Source organism: Lampris incognitus, chromosome 16 (assembly GCF_029633865.1).
Source record: "Lampris incognitus isolate fLamInc1 chromosome 16, fLamInc1.hap2, whole genome shotgun sequence".
NCBI classification, from domain to species: Eukaryota; Metazoa; Chordata; class Actinopteri; order Lampriformes; family Lampridae; genus Lampris; species Lampris incognitus.
In genome coordinates, this window is record NC_079226.1 from 47,980,287 (window position 1) to 47,995,994 (window position 15,708).

The window sequence follows — 15,708 nt, forward strand, 5'->3', positions numbered from 1 at the left end:
CTTAGAGAAGGGTTCTGTGGAGAAAACCTTTTAAGTGTTTCTTTAATTCCGCTTTTACTTAACGGCGGGTTATGTGGGGATAATAACCCTTTACCTATTTCTTTAATTCCATTATTAATAAGAGGTGGGTTCCTTGGAGAAACCCCTTTAACTGTTTCTATAATTCCGTTTTTACGTAGAGGTGGGTTCCTTTGTGAAAACCCTTTAACTGTTTCTTTAATTTCACTTTTACTTAGAGGTGGGTTTTGTGGAGAAAACTCTTTAACTTTATCTTTAATTCCGCTTTTACTAAGAGGTGGGTTTCTTGGAGAAACCCTTTACCTGTTTCTTTAAATCCGTTTTTTCTTAGAGAAGGGATCTGTGGAGAAAACCCTTTACCTGTTTCTTTAATTCCGCTTTTAATTAGAGTTGGGTTCTTCAGAAAAACCCCTTTAAATGTTTGTCTAATTCCTTTTTACATAGAGACGGGTTCTGCTGAGAAACCCCTTTAACTATTTATTTCATTACGTTTTTACTTAGAGGCGGGTTCTGTGGAGAAACCCCTTTAAATGTTTCTTTACTTCCGTTTTTACTTACAGGTGGGTTCCTTTGTGAAAACCCTTTAATTGTTTCTTTAATTCCGTTTTTACTTAAATGTGTGTTCCTTGGAGAAAACTCTTTAACTGTTTATGTAATTCCGTTTTTTACGTAGAGGTGGGTTCCTTTGTGAAAACCCTTTAACTGTTTCTTTAATTCATTTTTTACTTAGAGGTGGGTTTTGTGGAGAAAACCCTTTAAACCTTTCTTTACTTCCGCTTTTACTAAGATTTGGGTTTCTTGAAGAAATCCTTTACCTGTTTCTTTAATTCCACTTTTACATAGAGGTGGGTTTAGTGGAGAAAACTCTTTAACTGTATCTTTAATTCCGCTTTTACTAAGAGGTGGGTTTCTTGGAGAAACCCTTTACCTGTTTCTTTAATTCTGTTTTTACTTAGAGAAGGGTTCTGTGGAGAAAACCTTTTAAGTGTTCTTTAATTCCGCTTTTACTTAATGGCGGGTTCAGTGGAGATAATAACCCTTTAACTGTTTCTTTAATTCTGTTTTTACTTAGAGTTGGGTTGTCTGGACAAAACCCGTTAAACCTTTCTTTACTTCCGCTTTTACTAAGAGGTGGGTTTCTTGGAGAAATCCTTTACCTGTTTCTTTAATTCCGTTTTTACTTAGAAAAGGGATCTGTGGAGAAAACCCTTTACCTGTTTCTTTAATTCCGTTTTTTCTTAGAGAAGGGATCTGTGGAGAAAACCCTTTACCTGTTTCTTTAATTACGTTTTTTCTTAGAGGAAGGATCTGTGGAGAAATCTCTTTACCTGTTTCTTTAATTCCGCTTTTAATTAGAGTTGGGTTCTTCAGAAAAACCCCTTTAAATGTTTCATTTATTCCGTTTTTACTTAGAGGTGGGTTCTGTGGACAAAACCCTTTAAGTGTTTCTTTTATTCCGTTTTTACTCACAGGCGGGTTCTTTAGAGAAAATCCTTTAACTGTTTCTTTGATTCTGCTTTTTACGTAGAGGTGATTCCTTGGAAAAAACCCTTTAACTATTTCTTTAATTCAGTTTTTACTTAGATTCGGTTTCTGTGGAGAAACCCCTTTAACTGTTTCTTTAATTCCGTTTTTACTTAGAGCTGAATTCCTTGGTAAAAACCCTTTACATGTTTCTTTAGTTATGTTTTTACTTAGAGAAGGGTTCTGTGGAGAACACCCCTTTAACTGTTTCTTTCATTCCGTTTTTACTCAGAGGCGGGTTCTGTGGAGAAACCCTTTACATGTTTCTTTAATTATGTTTTTACTTAGAGAAGGGTTCTGTGGAGAAAACCCTTTAAACCTTTCTTTACTTCTGCTTTTACTAAGAGGTGGGTTTCTTGGAGAAACCCTTTAATTGTTTCTTTCATTCTGTTTTACTTAGAGAAGGGTTCTGTGGAGAAAACCTTTTAAGTGTTTCTTTAATTCCGCTTTTACTTAACGGCGGGTTATGTGGGGATAATAACCCTTTACCTATTTCTTTAATTCCATTATTAATAAGAGGTGGGTTCCTTGGAGAAACCCCTTTAACTGTTTCTTTAATTCCGTTTTTACGTAGAGGTGGGTTCCTTTGTGAAAACCCTTTAACTGTTTCTTTAATTTCACTTTTACTTAGAGGTGGGTTTTGTGGAGAAAACTCTTTAACTTTATCTTTAATTCCGCTTTTACTAAGAGGTGGGTTTCTTGGAGAAACCCTTTACCTGTTTCTTTAAATCCGTTTTTTCTTAGAGAAGGGATCTGTGGAGAAAACCCTTTACCTGTTTCTTTAATTCCGCTTTTAATTAGAGTTGGGTTCTTCAGAAAAACCCCTTTAAATGTTTGTCTAATTCCTTTTTACATAGAGACGGGTTCTGCTGAGAAACCCCTTTAACTATTTATTTCATTACGTTTTTACTTAGAGGCGGGTTCTGTGGAGAAACCCCTTTAAATGTTTCTTTACTTCCGTTTTTACTTACAGGTGGGTTCCTTTGTGAAAACCCTTTAATTGTTTCTTTAATTCCGTTTTTACTTAAATGTGTGTTCCTTGGAGAAAACTCTTTAACTGTTTATGTAATTCCGTTTTTTACGTAGAGGTGGGTTCCTTTGTGAAAACCCTTTAACTGTTTCTTTAATTCATTTTTTACTTAGAGGTGGGTTTTGTGGAGAAAACCCTTTAAACCTTTCTTTACTTCCGCTTTTACTAAGATTTGGGTTTCTTGAAGAAATCCTTTACCTGTTTCTTTAATTCCACTTTTACATAGAGGTGGGTTTAGTGGAGAAAACTCTTTAACTGTATCTTTAATTCCGCTTTTACTAAGAGGTGGGTTTCTTGGAGAAACCCTTTACCTGTTTCTTTAATTCTGTTTTTACTTAGAGAAGGGTTCTGTGGAGAAAACCTTTTAAGTGTTCTTTAATTCCGCTTTTACTTAATGGCGGGTTCAGTGGAGATAATAACCCTTTAACTGTTTCTTTAATTCTGTTTTTACTTAGAGTTGGGTTGTCTGGACAAAACCCGTTAAACCTTTCTTTACTTCCGCTTTTACTAAGAGGTGGGTTTCTTGGAGAAATCCTTTACCTGTTTCTTTAATTCCGTTTTTACTTAGAAAAGGGATCTGTGGAGAAAACCCTTTACCTGTTTCTTTAATTCCGTTTTTTCTTAGAGAAGGGATCTGTGGAGAAAACCCTTTACCTGTTTCTTTAATTACGTTTTTTCTTAGAGGAAGGATCTGTGGAGAAATCTCTTTACCTGTTTCTTTAATTCCGCTTTTAATTAGAGTTGGGTTCTTCAGAAAAACCCCTTTAAATGTTTCATTTATTCCGTTTTTACTTAGAGGTGGGTTCTGTGGACAAAACCCTTTAAGTGTTTCTTTTATTCCGTTTTTACTCACAGGCGGGTTCTTTAGAGAAAATCCTTTAACTGTTTCTTTGATTCTGCTTTTTACGTAGAGGTGATTCCTTGGAAAAAACCCTTTAACTATTTCTTTAATTCAGTTTTTACTTAGATTCGGTTTCTGTGGAGAAACCCCTTTAACTGTTTCTTTAATTCCGTTTTTACTTAGAGCTGAATTCCTTGGTAAAAACCCTTTACATGTTTCTTTAGTTATGTTTTTACTTAGAGAAGGGTTCTGTGGAGAACCCCTTTAACTGTTTCTTTCATTCCGTTTTTACTCAGAGGCGGGTTCTGTGGAGAAACCCTTTACATGTTTCTTTAATTATGTTTTTACTTAGAGAAGGGTTCTGTGGAGAAAACCCTTTAAACCTTTCTTTACTTCCGCTTTTACTAAGAGGTGGGTTTCTTGGAGAAACCCTTTAATTGTTTCTTTCATTCTGTTTTACTTAGAGAAGGGTTCTGTGGAGAAAACCTTTTAAGTGTTTCTTTAATTCCGCTTTTACTTAACGGCGGGTTATGTGGGGATAATAACCCTTTACCTATTTCTTTAATTCCATTATTAATAAGAGGTGGGTTCCTTGGAGAAACCCCTTTAACTGTTTCTTTAATTCCGTTTTTACGTAGAGGTGGGTTCCTTTGTGAAAACCCTTTAACTGTTTCTTTAATTTCACTTTTACTTAGAGGTGGGTTTTGTGGAGAAAACTCTTTAACTTTATCTTTAATTCCGCTTTTACTAAGAGGTGGGTTTCTTGGAGAAACCCTTTACCTGTTTCTTTAAATCCGTTTTTTCTTAGAGAAGGGATCTCTGGAGAAAACCCTTTACCTGTTTCTTTAATTCCGCTTTTAATTAGAGTTGGGTTCTTCAGAAAAACCCCTTTAAATGTTTGTCTAATTCCTTTTTACATAGAGACGGGTTCTGCTGAGAAACCCCTTTAACTATTTATTTCATTACGTTTTTACTTAGAGGCGGGTTCTGTGGAGAAACCCCTTTAAATGTTTCTTTACTTCCGTTTTTACTTACAGGTGGGTTCCTTTGTGAAAACCCTTTAATTGTTTCTTTAATTCCGTTTTTACTTAAATGTGTGTTCCTTGGAGAAAACTCTTTAACTGTTTATGTAATTCCATTTTTTACTTAGAGGTGGGTTTTGTGGAGAAAACCCTTTAAACCTTTCTTTACTTCCGCTTTTACTAAGATTTGGGTTTCTTGAAGAAATCCTTTACCTGTTTCTTTAATTCCACTTTTACATAGAGGTGGGTTTAGTGGAGAAAACTCTTTAACTGTATCTTTAATTCCGCTTTTACTAAGAGGTGGGTTTCTTGGAGAAATCCTTTACCTGTTTCTTTAATTCCGTTTTTACTTAGAAAAGGGATCTGTGGAGAAAACCCTTTACCTGTTTCTTTAATTCCGTTTTTTCTTAGAGAAGGGATCTGTGGAGAAAACCCTTTACCTGTTTCTTTAATTACGTTTTTTCTTAGAGGAAGGATCTGTGGAGAAATCTCTTTACCTGTTTCTTTAATTCCGCATTTAATTAGAGTTGGGTTCTTCAGAAAAACCCCTTTAAATGTTTCATTTATTCCGTTTTTACTTAGAGGTGGGTTCTGTGGACAAAACCCTTTAAGTGTTTCTTTTATTCCGTTTTTACTCACAGGCGGGTTCTTTGGAGAAAATCCTTTAACTGTTTCTTTGATTCTGCTTTTTACGTAGAGGTGATTCCTTGGAAAAAACCCTTTAACTATTTCTTTAATTCCGTTTTTACTTAGATTCAGTTTCTGTGGAGAAACCCCTTTAACTGTTTCTTTAATTCCGTTTTTACTTAGAGCTGAATTTCTTGGTGAAAACCCTTTACATGTTTCTTTAATTATGTTTTTACTTAGAGAAGGGTTCTGTGGAGAACCCCTTTAACTGTTTCTTTCATTCCGTTTTTACTCAGAGGCGGGTTCTGTGGAGAAACCCTTTACATGTTTCTTTAATTCTGTTTTTACTTAGAGAAGGGTTCTGTGGAGAACACCCTTTAAACCTTTCTTTACGTCCGCTTTTACTAAGAGGTGGGTATCTTGGAGAAACCCTTTACCTGTTTCTTTGATTCTGTTTTTACTTAGATATGGGTTGTTTGGTGAAAACCATTTAAATGTTTGTCTAATTCCGTTTTTACTTAGAGATGGGTTCTTTTGAGAAACCCCTTTAACTATTTCTTTCATTACGTTTTTACTTAGAGGCGAGTTCTGTGGAGAAACCCCTTTATTTTTTATTTACTTCCGTTTTTACTTAGAGCTGAATTCCTTGGTGAAAACCCTTTAACTGTTTATTTAATTCCGTTTTTTATTAGAGGCGGGTTCCTTGTGGAAAACCCAGTAACTGTTTCTTTAATTCCGTTTTTACGTAGAGGTGGGTTCCTTTGTGAAAACCCTTTAACTGTTTCTTTAATTCAACTTTTACTTAGAGATGGGTTCTGTGGAGAAAACAGTTTAAGTGTTTCTTTAATTCTGCTTTTACTAAGAGGTGTTTTCCTTTGTGAAAACCCTTTAACTGTTTCTTTAATTCATTTTTTACTTAGAGGTTGGTTTTTGTGGAGAAAACCCTTTAAACCTTTCTTTACTTCCGCTTTTACTAAGATTTGGGTTTCTTGGAGAAATCCTTTATCTGTTTCTTTAATTCCGTTTTAACTTAGAGAAGGGATCTGTGGAGAAAACCCTTTACCTGTTTCTTTATTTCCGTTTTTTCTTAGAGTTGGGTTCTTCAGAAAAACCCCTTTAAATGTTTCTTTAATTCCGTTTTTACTTAGAGGCGGGTTCTGTGGAGAAAGCCCTTGAAGTGTTTATTTTATTCCGTTTTTACTCACAGGCGGGTTCCTTGGAGAAAACCCTTTAACTGTTTCTTTGATTCTGCTTTTACGTAGAGGTGATTCCTTGGAAAAAACCCTTTAACTATGTCTTTAATTCCGTTTTTACTTAGAGACGGGTTCTGTTGAGAAACCCCTTTAACTGTTTCTTTAATTCCGTTTTTACTTAGAGGCGGGTTCTGTGGAGAAACCCTTTACCTGTTTCTTTCACTCTGTTTTTACTTAGAGTTGGGTTGTCTGGAGACAACCCTTTAAACCTTTCTTTACTTCCGCTTTTATTTAAGAGGTGGGTTTCTTGGAGAAACCCTTTAATTGTTTCTTTCATTCTGTTTTACTTAGAGAAGGGTTCTGTGGAGAAAACCTTTTAAGTGTTTCTTTAATTCCGCTTTTACTTAACGGCGGGTTATGTGGGGATAATAACCCTTTACCTATTTCTTTAATTCCATTATTAATAAGAGGTGGGTTCCTCGTTGAAACCCCTTTAACTGTTTCTTTAATTCCGTTTTTACGTAGAGGTGGGTTCCTTTGTGAAAACCCTTTAAGTGTTTCTTTAATTCCACTTTTACTTAGAGGTGGGTTTTGTGGAGAAAACTCTTTAACTGTATCTTTAATTCCGCTTTTACTAAGAGGTGGGTTTCTTGGAGAAACCCTTTACCTGTTTCTTTAAATCCGTTTTTTCTTAGAGAAGGGATCTGTGGAGAAAACCCTTTACCTGTTTCTTTAATTCCGCTTTTAATTAGAGTTGGGTTCTTCAGAAAAACCCCTTTAAATGTTTGTCTAATTCAGTTTTTACTTAGAGACGGGTTCTGTTGAGAAACCCCTTTAACTATTTATTTCATTACGTTTTTACTTAGAGGCGGGTTCTGTGAAGAAACCCCTTTAACTGTTTCTTTACTTCCGTTTTTACTTAAAGGTGTGTTCCTTTGTGAAAACCCTTTAACTGTTTCTTTGATTCATTTTTTACTTAGAGGTGGGTTTTGTGGAGAAAACCCTTTAAACCTTTCTTTACTTCCGCTTTTACTAAGATTTGGGTTTCTTGAAGAAATCCTTTACCTGTTTCTTTAATTCCACTTTTACATAGAGGTGGGTTTTGTGGAGAAAACTCTTTAACTGTATCTTTAATTCCGCTTTTACTAAGAGGTGGGTTTCTTGGAGAAACCCTTTACCTGTTTCTTTAATTCTGTTTTTACTTAGAGAAGGGTTCTGTGGAGAAAACCTTTTAAGTGTTTCTTTAATTCCGCTTTTACTTAATGGCGGGTTCAGTGGAGATAATAACCCTTTAACTGTTTCTTTAATTCTGTTTTTACTTAGAGAAGGGTTCTGTGGAGAAAACCTTTTAAGTGTTTCTTTAATTCCGCTTTTACTTAATGGCGGGTTCAGTGGAGATAATAACCCTTTAACTGTTTCTTTAATTCTGTTTTTACTTAGAGTTGGGTTGTCTGGACAAAACCCTTTAAACCTTTCTTTACTTCCGCTTTTACTAAGAGGTGGGTTTCTTGGAGAAATTCTTTACCTGTTTCTTTAATTCCGTTTTTACTTAGAAAAGGGATCTGTGGAGAAAACCCTTTACCTGTTTCTTTAATTCCGTTTTTTCTTAGAGAAGGGATCTGTGGAGAAAACCCTTTACCTGTTTCTTTAATTACGTTTTTTCTTAGATGAAGGATCTGTGGAGAAATCCCTTTACCTCTTTCTTTAATTCCGCTTTTAATTAGAGTTGGGTTCATCAGAAAAACCCCTTTAAATGTTTCTTTAATTCCGTTTTTACTTAGAGGCGGGTTCTGTGGACAAAACCCTTTAAGTGTTTCTTTTATTCCGTTTTTACTGACAGGCGGGTTCTTTGGAGAAAATCCTTTAACTGTTTCTTTGATTCTGCTTTTTACGTAGAGGTGATTCCTTGGAAAAAACCCTTTAACTATGTCTTTAATTCCGTTTTTACTTAGAGACGGGTTCTGTTGAGAAACCCCTTTAACTGTTTCTTTAATTCCGTTTTTACTTAGAGGCGGGTTCTGTGGAGAAACCCTTTACCTGTTTCTTTCACTCTGTTTTTACTTAGAGTTGGGTTGTCTGGAGACAACCCTTTAAACCTTTCTTTACTTCCGCTTTTATTTAAGAGGTGGGTTTCTTGGAGAAACCCTTTAATTGTTTCTTTCATTCTGTTTTACTTAGAGAAGGGTTCTGTGGAGAAAACCTTTTAAGTGTTTCTTTAATTCCGCTTTTACTTAACGGCGGGTTATGTGGGGATAATAACCCTTTAACTGTTTCTTTAATTCTTTTTTTACTTAGAGGTGGGTTTTGTGGAGAAAACCCTTTAAACCTTTCTTTACTTCCGCTTTTACTAAGATTTGGGTTTCTTGGAGAAATCCTTTACCTGTTTCTTTAATTCCGTTTTTACTTAGAGAAGGGATCTGTGGAGAAAACCCTTTACCTGTTTCTTTATTTCCGTTTTTTCTTAGAGTTGGGTTTTTCAGAAAAACCCCTTTAAATATTTCTTTAATTACGTTTTTACTTAGAGGCGGGTTCTGTGGAGAAAAACCTTGAAGTGTATCTTTGGTTCTGCTTTTACGTAGAGGTGATTCCTTGGAAAAAACCCTTTAACTATGTCTTTAATTCCGTTTTTACTTAGAGTCGGTTTCTGTGGAGAAACCCCTTTAACTGTTTCTTTACTTCCGTTTTTACTTAGAGGCGGGTTCTGTGGAGAAACCCTTTACCTGTTTCTTTCACTCTGTTTTTACTTAGAGAAGGGTTCTGTGGAGAAAACCTTTTAAGTGTTTCTTTAATTCCGCTTTTACTCACAGGCGGGTTCTTTGGAGAAAATCCTTTAACTGTTTCTTTGATTCTTCTTTTTACGTAGAGGTGATTCCTTGGAAAAAACCCTTTAACTATTTCTTTAATTCCGTTTTTACTTAGATTCGGTTTCTGTGGAGAAACCCCTTTAACTGTTTCTTTAATTCCGTTTTTACTTTGAGCTGAATTCCTTGGTGAAAACCCTTTACATGTTTCTTTAATTATGTTTTTACTTAGAGAAGGGTTCTGTGGAGAACCCCTTTAACTGTTTCTTTCATTCCGTTTTTACTCAAAGGCGGGTTCTGTGGAGAAACCCTTTACATGTTTATTTAATTCTGTTTTTACTTAGAGAAGGGTTCTGTGGAGAAAACCCTTTAAACCTTTCTTTACTTCCGCTTTTACTAAGAGGTGGGTTTCTTGGAGAAACCCTTTACCTGTTTCTTTGATTCTGTTTTTACTTAGATATGGGTTGTTTGGTGAAAACCATTTAAATGTTTGTCTAATTCCGTTTTTACTTAGAGACGGGTTCTGTTGAGAAACCCCTTTAACTATTTCTTTCATTACGTTTTTACTTAGAGGCGAGTTCTGTGGAGAAACCCCTTTATTTTTTATTTACTTCCGTTTTTACTTAGAGCTGAATTCCTTGGTGAAAACCCTTTAACTGTTTATTTAATTCCGTTTTTTATTAGAGGCGGGTTCTGTGTGGAAAACCCAGTAACTGTTTCTTTAATTCCGTTTTTACGTAGAGGTGGGTTCCTTTGTGAAAACCCTTTAACTGTTTCTTTAATTCAACTTTTACTTAGAGATGTGTTCTGTGGAGAAAACAGTTTAAGTGTTTCTTTAATTCTGCTTTTACTAAGAGGTGTTTTCCTTTGTGAAAACCCTTTAACTTTTTCTTTGATTCTTCTTTTTACGTAGAGGTGATTCCTTGGAAAAAACCCTTTAACTATTTCTTTAATTCCGTTTTTACTTAGATTCGGTTTCTGTGGAGAAACCCCTTTAACTGTTTCTTTAATTCCGTTTTTACTTAGAGCTGAATTCCTTGGTGAAAACCCTTTACATGTTTCTTTAATTATGTTTTTACTTAGAGAAGGGTTCTGTGGAGAACCCCTTTAACTGTTTCTTTCATTCCGTTTTTACTCAGAGGCGGGTTCTGTGGAGAAACCCTTTACATGTTTATTTAATTCTGTTTTTACTTAGAGAAGGGTTCTGTGGAGAAAACCCTTTAAACCTTTCTTTACTTCCGCTTTTACTAAGAGGTGGGTTTCTTGGAGAAACCCTTTACCTGTTTCTTTGATTCTGTTTTTACTTAGATATGGGTTGTTTGGTGAAAACCATTTAAATGTTTGTCTAATTCCGTTTTTACTTAGAGACGGGTTCTGTTGAGAAACCCCTTTAACTATTTCTTTCATTACGTTTTTACTTAGAGGCGAGTTCTGTGGAGAAACCCCTTTATTTTTTATTTACTTCCGTTTTTACTTAGAGCTGAATTCCTTGGTGAAAACCCTTTAACTGTTTATTTAATTCCGTTTTTTATTAGAGGCGGGTTCTGTGTGGAAAACCCAGTAACTGTTTCTTTAATTCCGTTTTTACGTAGAGGTGGGTTCCTTTGTGAAAACCCTTTAACTGTTTCTTTAATTCAACTTTTACTTAGAGATGGGTTCTGTGGAGAAAACAGTTTAAGTGTTTCTTTAATTCTGCTTTTACTAAGAGGTGTTTTCCTTTGTGAAAACCCTTTAACTTTTTCTTTGATTCTTCTTTTTACGTAGAGGTGATTCCTTGGAAAAAACCCTTTAACTATTTCTTTAATTCCGTTTTTACTTAGATTCGGTTTCTGTGGAGAAACCCCTTTAACTGTTTCTTTAATTCCGTTTTTACTTAGAGCTGAATTCCTTGGTGAAAACCCTTTACATGTTTCTTTAATTATGTTTTTACTTAGAGAAGGGTTCTGTGGAGAACCCCTTTAACTGTTTCTTTCATTCCGTTTTTACTCAGAGGCGGGTTCTGTGGAGAAACCCTTTACATGTTTATTTAATTCTGTTTTTACTTAGAGAAGGGTTCTGTGGAGAAAACCCTTTAAACCTTTCTTTACTTCCGCTTTTACTAAGAGGTGGGTTTCTTGGAGAAACCCTTTACCTGTTTCTTTGATTCTGTTTTTACTTAGATATGGGTTGTTTGGTGAAAACCATTTAAATGTTTGTCTAATTCCGTTTTTACTTAGAGACGGGTTCTGTTGAGAAACCCCTTTAACTATTTCTTTCATTACGTTTTTACTTAGAGGCGAGTTCTGTGGAGAAACCCCTTTATTTTTTATTTACTTCCGTCTTTACTTAGAGCTGAATTCCTTGGTGAAAACCCTTTAACTGTTTATTTAATTCCGTTTTTTATTAGAGGCGGGTTCTGTGTGGAAAACCCAGTAACTGTTTCTTTAATTCCGTTTTTACGTAGAGGTGGGTTCCTTTGTGAAAACCCTTTAACTGTTTCTTTAATTCAACTTTTACTTAGAGATGGGTTCTGTGGAGAAAACAGTTTAAGTGTTTCTTTAATTCTGCTTTTACTAAGAGGTGTTTTCCTTTGTGAAAACCCTTTAACTGTTTCTTTAATTCATTTTTTACTTAGAGGTTGGTTTTTGTGGAGAAAACCCTTTAAACCTTTCTTTACTTCCGCTTTTACTAAGATTTGGGTTTCTTGGAGAAATCCTTTATCTGTTTCTTTAATTCCGTTTTAACTTAGAGAAGGGATCTGTGGAGAAAACCCTTTACCTGTTTCTTTATTTCCGTTTTTTCTTAGAGTTGGGTTCTTCAGAAAAACCCCTTTAAATGTTTCTTTAATTCCGTTTTTACTTAGAGGCGGGTTCTGTGGAGAAAGCCCTTGAAGTGTTTATTTTATTCCGTTTTTACTCCCAGGCGGGTTCCTTGGAGAAAACCCTTTAACTGTTTCTTTGATTCTGCTTTTACGTAGAGGTGATTCCTTGGAAAAAACCCTTTAACTATGTCTTTAATTCCGTTTTTACTTAGAGACGGGTTCTGTTGAGAAACCCCTTTAACTGTTTCTTTAATTCCGTTTTTACTTAGAGGCGGGTTCTGTGGAGAAACCCTTTACCTGTTTCTTTCACTCTGTTTTTACTTAGAGTTGGGTTGTCTGGAGACAACCCTTTAAACCTTTCTTTACTTCCGCTTTTACTAAGATTTGGGTTTCTTGGAGAAATCCTTTATCTGTTTCTTTAATTCCGTTTTTACTCCCAGGCGGGTTCCTTGGAGAAAACCCTTTAACTGTTTCTTTGATTCTGCTTTTACGTAGAGGTGATTCCTTGGAAAAAACCCTTTAACTATGTCTTTAATTCCGTTTTTACTTAGAGACGGGTTCTGTTGAGAAACCCCTTTAACTGTTTCTTTAATTCCGTTTTTACTTAGAGGCGGGTTCTGTGGAGAAACCCTTTACCTGTTTCTTTCACTCTGTTTTTACTTAGAGTTGGGTTGTCTGGAGACAACCCTTTAAACCTTTCTTTACTTCCGCTTTTACTAAGATTTGGGTTTCTTGGAGAAATCCTTTATCTGTTTCTTTAATTCCGTTTTAACTTAGAGAAGGGATCTGTGGAGAAAACCCTTTACCTGTTTCTTTATTTCCGTTTTTTCTTAGAGTTGGGTTCTTCAGAAAAACCCCTTTAAATGTTTCTTTAATTCCGTTTTTACTTAGAGGCGGGTTCTGTGGAGAAAGCCCTTGAAGTGTTTATTTTATTCCGTTTTTACTCCCAGGCGGGTTCCTTGGAGAAAACCCTTTAACTGTTTCTTTGATTCTGCTTTTACGTAGAGGTGATTCCTTGGAAAAAACCCTTTAACTATGTCTTTAATTCCGTTTTTACTTAGAGACGGGTTCTGTTGAGAAACCCCTTTAACTGTTTCTTTAATTCCGTTTTTACTTAGAGGCGGGTTCTGTGGAGAAACCCTTTACCTGTTTCTTTCACTCTGTTTTTACTTAGAGTTGGGTTGTCTGGAGACAACCCTTTAAACCTTTCTTTACTTCCGCTTTTATTTAAGAGGTGGGTTTCTTGGAGAAACCCTTTAATTGTTTCTTTCATTCTGTTTTACTTAGAGAAGGGTTCTGTGGAGAAAACCTTTTAAGTGTTTCTTTAATTCCGCTTTTACTTAACGGCGGGTTATGTGGGGATAATACCCTTTACCTATTTCTTTAATTCCATTATTAATAAGAGGTGGGTTCCTTGTTGAAACCCCTTTAACTGTTTCTTTAATTCCGTTTTTACGTAGAGGTGGGTTCCTTTGTGAAAACCCTTTAACTGTTTCTTTAATTCCACTTTTACTTAGAGGTGGGTTTTGTGGAGAAAACTCTTTAACTGTATCTTTAATGCCTCTTTTACTAAGAGGTGGGTTTCTTGGAGAAACCCTTTACCTGTTTCTTTAAATCCGTTTTTTCTTAGAGAAGGGATCTGTGGAGAAAACCCCTTTAAATGTTTCTTTAATTCCGCTTTTAATTAGAGTTGGGTTCTTCAGAAAAACCCCTTTAAATGTTTGTCTAATTCCGTTTTTACTTAGAGACGGGTTCTGTTGAGAAACCCCTTTAACTGTTTCTTTACTTCCGTTTTTACTTACAGGTGGGTTCCTTTGTGAAAACCCTTTAACTGTTTATTTAATTCCGTTTTTACTTAAAGGTGTGTTCCTTAGAGAAAACTCTTTAACTGTTTATTTAATTCCGTTTTTTACGTAGAGGTGGGTTCCTTTGTGAAAACCCTTTAACTGTTTCTTTGATTCATTTTTTACTTAGAGGTGGGTTTTGTGGAGAAAACCCTTTAAACCTTTCTTTACTTCCGCTTTTACTAAGATTTGGGTTTCTTGAAGAAATCATTTACCTGTTTCTTTAATTCCACTTTTACATAGAGGTGGGTTTTGTGGAGAAAACTCTTTAACTGTATCTTTAATTCCGCTTTTACTAAGAGGTGGGTTTCTTGGAGAAACCCTTTACCTTTTTCTTTAATTCTGTTTTTACTTAGAGAAGGGTTCTGTGGAGAAAACCTTTTAAGTGTTTCTTTAATTCCGCTTTTACTTAATGGCGGGTTCAGTGGAGATAATAACCCTTTAACTGTTTCTTTAATTCTGTTTTTACTTAGAGTTGGGTTGTCTGGACAAAACCCTTTAAACCTTTCTTTACTTCCGCTTTTACTAAGAGGTGGGTTTCTTGGAGAAATCCTTTACCTGTTTCTTTAATTCCGTTTTTACTTAGAAAAGGGATCTGTGGAGAAAACCCTTTACCTGTTTCTTTAATTCCGTTTTTTCTTAGAGAAGGGATCTGTGGAGAAAACCCTTTACCTGTTTCTTTAATTACGTTTTTTCTTAGATAAAGGATCTGTGGAGAAATCCCTTTACCTCTTTCTTTAATTCCGCTTTTAATTAGAGTTGGGTTCATCAGAAAAACCCCTTTAAATGTTTCTTTAATTCCGTTTTTACTTAGATGCGGGTTCTGTGGACAAAACCCTTTAATTGTTTATTTTATTCCGTTTTTACTCACAGGCGGGTTCTTTGGAGAAAATCCTTTAACTGTTTCTTTGATTCTGCTTTTTACGTAGAGGTGATTCCTTGGAAAAAACCCTTTAACTATTTCTTTAATTCCGTTTTTACTTAGATTCGGTTTCTGTGGAGAAACCCCTTTAACTGTTTCTTTAATTCCGTTTTTACTTAGAGCTGAATTCCTTGGTAAAAACCCTTTACATGTTTCTTTAATTATGTTTTTACTTAGAGAAGGGTTCTGTGGAGAACCCCTTTAACTGTTTCTTTCATTCCGTTTTTACTCAGAGGCGGGTTCTGTGGAGAAACCCTTTACATGTTTCTTTAATTCTGTTTTTACTTAGAGAAGGGTTCTGTGGAGAAAACCCTTTAAACCTTTCTTTACTTCCGCTTTTACTAAGAGGTGGGTTTCTTGGAGAAACCCTTTACCTGTTTCTTTGATTCTGTTTTTACTTAGATATGGGTTGTTTGGTGAAAACCATTTAAATGTTTGTCTAATTCCGTTTTTACTTAGAGACGGGTTCTGTTGAGAAACCCCTTTAACTATTTCTTTCATTACGTTTTTACTTAGAGGCGAGTTCTGTGGAGAAACCCCTTTATTTTTTATTTACTTCCGTTTTTACTTAGAGCTGAATTCCTTGGTGAAAACCCTTTAACTGTTTATTTAATTCAACTTTTACTTAGAGATGGGTTCTGTGGAGAAAACAGTTTAAGTGTTTCTTTAATTCTGCTTTTACTAAGAGGTGGGTTCCTTTGTGAAAACCCTTTAACTGTTTCTTTAATTCATTTTTTACTTAGAGGTTGGTTTTTGTGGAGAAAACCCTTTAAACCTTTCTTTACTTCCGCTTTTACTAAGATTTGGGTTTCTTGGAGAAATCCTTTACCTGTTTCTTTAATTCCGTTTTAACTTAGAGAAGGGATCTGTGGAGAAAACCCTTAACGTGTTTATTTTATTCCGTTTTTACTCACAGGCGGATTCCTTGGAAAAAACCCTTTAACTATGTCTTTAATTCCGTTTTTACTTAGAGACGGGTTCTGTTGAGAAACCTCTTTAACTGTTTCTTTAATTCCGTTTTTATTTAGAGGCGGGTTCTGTGGAGAAACCCTTTACCTGTTTCTTTCACTCTGTTTTTACTTAGAG